Source organism: Arachis duranensis, chromosome 6, assembly GCF_000817695.3.
Source record: "Arachis duranensis cultivar V14167 chromosome 6, aradu.V14167.gnm2.J7QH, whole genome shotgun sequence".
NCBI classification, from domain to species: Eukaryota; Viridiplantae; Streptophyta; class Magnoliopsida; order Fabales; family Fabaceae; genus Arachis; species Arachis duranensis.
This window is the reverse complement of record NC_029777.3, coordinates 14,734,753-14,738,702: the sequence shown is the minus strand read 5'-3', so window position 1 is coordinate 14,738,702 and position 3,950 is coordinate 14,734,753.

Below are 3,950 nucleotides of genomic sequence, written 5' to 3'. Positions count from 1 at the left end.
TTTTGATTTGTTTAACTTTGTTTTGTTTTTTTTATAAAAGATTAATTCAAATGGTATCATAACAAGAAAATTTTAAGAATATAATTAGGGATGGTAACACTACTCGAATTCGTGGGTATCCACTCCCGTTCTTACTCCCGTTCGGGGTGAGTTTTTAGTGGAACGGTGCGGGACAGGATCAGGTTTAGGTAATACTTGCTCCGATATATATAATATATGTAATCTATTTAAAATAAATTATTAATAATATTGTATCATATTAAAATTTTTATCTTAATTTATATTATGTATGTGATGATAGTTATATAAATTTTAAAATTTAATTTTATTTGTTGGATTTTAATAATTATAGGAATGAGTAGGGATGGAGCGGGTACCCGCAGAGCGAGTTAGGGTTTAATATTTTACTATCTACGAGTAGAAGTGGGACAGATTCTATGCGGGTTATTGTAGGGTAGAGCAAGATCGATTAGGGCAAAAATCCTACCTTACCCATCCCACTGCCACTCCTAAGTATAACGGCCGACATAAATAGGCACATGCTAAACAAGCATGGTGGAGAAGAAGACTGGTTATTGGACAAAAAAAAAGGATATCATATTCTGATTTCATAGTGATGTATTCCAGAGGTTTGAAACAATTCTATTTATTTGAAGACATAGATTAAATTTTTTGTTGTTTAAAAAAATAGGGATCCTACACATCCATGTAACCATGCAATCAAGTTGCCCCAACACAAAAAAAATCCAATACCATTAAATGAAACGTGAAATACACGCGCTCAACACACATAAAATCGTCCTTGCATAACGCTTCTTCTCTTCTCTCCCATGCTTCTTCTTCTTCTTCTTCTCCCACGCTTCTTCTTCTTCTTCTTCTCACAATTGTTTACGCATGGAGCGTCTTTCTTCTTCTTCGCCTTCTTCTTTGCGTTCCTCCTCCTCTTTCTTCTCCTCCTTCTTTTTCGCGTTTCTTCTTCTTCACGTGTTTTCTTCTTATCGTCATTCTTTTGTTGTTGTTGCTGCTGTATTTTTGTATATTTCTCCTTTTCTCTCTAGTGAAGAAGCAGTAGAAGATAAAGAATAAGAGTTTTGAATAGTGCAGAATAAACCGAACACAGTACTCATGGTGAAATAATTGTACAGTACTGAGTGAACGAAATATAATCCATTATATAAAATCAAATTCAAACAGCTTTCTGCAGAATGAACCGAACACAGTACTCATGGTGAACCGAACACAATACTCATGGTGAATTGAACACAATACTCATGGTAAAACAATTGTATAGTACTAAGTGAACGAAACATAATCCATTATATAAAATTAGTACACCTCCGTCCATTTAATTCAATTCAAATTCAAATAACTCTGCCTACAATTTACATATTATCAATTCAATTCAATTCAATTCAGTACACCTCCGTCCATTTAATTCAATTCAAATTAGCAATTGCATTTCATTCAATTCGATTCAAAATTGAATAATCCAAACTTTGTCAATTTGATTCGTTTCAGAAGAGTAATCCAAATCGCTCTCCATTCAACTGATTTGAAGTTGAGTCATTCATTGTTTCGATTCAGAAGTGCAGATCGAAGAAAACGAAGAAGAATAGGAAGAAGATAAATGCAACATAACCAGATCAAAATAAGAAAACGAGAAGATGAACGCGACCAGAGGAGAACGACGAAGACAATGCAGATCAATAAGGAAGAACGCGAGCAGAGAAGAAGGTTTATGTTGCAGCAAAAGGTTTACGTTGAGCAAAGCTTTAGGTTGCAGCACATTATATGTAGCGCGTGTATGACAAACGAGTGAGGGGTGAGGAACGCGCGTGCAGAGGAAATCACTTGGTTAACAACCGTGTAAAAAGTACATGAATAAAAAACTTTTCCATTAAAAAAAATGGGTACACACATTTTCTAATAAAAATTAAGACATTATTTTATTGTATATTATATATATTTTTAATTAATTTAATTATTTGTGAATTTTTTGTTAGGTACTTTTGGTTATTATTCACATTAATAAAAAATTAAATTGAGCTTAATTTAAAGTTAAATATGTTAATTTTTATTAAAAATACTTTAAATATAAATAAAAAATTAAATATTTTTCGTACATTGCACGGATAGATACACCAGCATATACCAGTATTATATAAAAATTGAGGTAATACATTTAATAATAGGACTGACATGACAAACTGAAAATTTTTTTAATTTATTTCTTTTAACTTATTAAATACAATTTATTACGGTAAAAATTATAGCTAATACAGTGCACTCTGAATTATACTTTTATAATTGGTAAAAAGTTCAAAGTAATTAAAAAAGTTAAATAAAATTGGATAGTTAATTTTTTTATTTGAAATCTTTTATTAATCATATAAATGTTAGGTATAAAAGTGAATTTTAATCAAAGAGACTAAAATAAATATTATTTAATTTTTATAGAATATAAAATACACATTAAAATAAGTTCAATAATACATATATTTATACACAAATATATAATGACTAATTTTAATATATAAATAATATTTTTGAACATTTAAATATCTTACAAGAAAAAAAACATCATTTTCTCTTTATTAAAACGTTTTTGAATTTGACTTTTCTAAATACATGTTACTTGCTTAAAATAAAGTGACGTTTTTTTTTACTTTTTAAATAAAAATAATATAATTAAAAAAGCAAAAATTTTGACAGAAAAAAATATTCAAAATTAAAATATTTAAAATTACATATGATAACACAAGATATCTTAGGCAAAACCAAGCCTTGTTTAATATACTCATTTGGTTTAAGTATTAGTGTTTTATCTATTTCTACTTTCAAGTTTTTACTGAGAATTAGAATAAACAACAAATATTTTTCTTTAAATTTTAGGTTACACTATAAAAAAGAAAAGAAAAATATTGTTCTAATGTTTGTAGGTTCACACCCTTCTTTGTACCCTTTCCCCTGCGTTAAGAAAGAAAATCGCTTATGCCTAGCCAACTAGATAAGCCAATTTCCTGCGCTAGCGCTGCATGCCAAGCTGCTCCACAAAATGCACGTGTCGCAAGGAAAGCTACTCTATGAGAATCTCTGTAAATTTAGATCTGTATTGTAGTGCGCACTTTATTTAGAGGGCAAGGAAGAAGTAGTGGTGGCCCCACACTCAACCAATATTGACCACAGCACTTAAACATCTTCGCATGGACATACATGACTTCACATATCTTTGTATAAGCTAGATTTAAATTTACATCCCTCTCCCTATAAATCAATCAATAAATAAATCATATAAAAAAGAATGGGGAGTGAAAAACCAATCAAAGAACAACATTAACATGACCTACACAATTAATATAATTTGGAGAAGAAAAAATCTAGAAAACTAACTACAACCTAAACCAATTCAAGTCAATCATTTATGTTTTTAGTTTGGAAATTCAAAAAATAGATTAGTAGAATATTATTTTTTTTATAACAGATTTCTTATTTTTAACTAATTAACTCTAATTGACTATCTTTTTTAATTGGTTTTCTAACAAAATTATTATATATGTTAGTTTCTTTAAGGCGTGTTTAGCAAATTAAGCACCGATCATATCAGAATGAGTGAATTTAATTTTCACAAGTAGTTTTTTTTATTGGGATTTTTTAAAAATAAATAATTTAAGAAAAAATTTCAATTTTTTCTTCTACGAGATGTTGAAATGACATTTTTCTCCTTCCTATTTTATAAATGTATATTCTTTTTCCTTCTAACTTTTAAAAAATCTCCTATTTAATTTAATTTAAATTTTTTGTGTTAACTAATATTAACTTTATCTATTTTTTAAGAAAAAAATTATTTTTTAAAAAAAATATTCATTAATAAAAATTTTATTTTTTATTATTAATTTTGCTTACTAAAATATATTTTAATAAATTATTTTTTTATTGACTAAATTGTATTT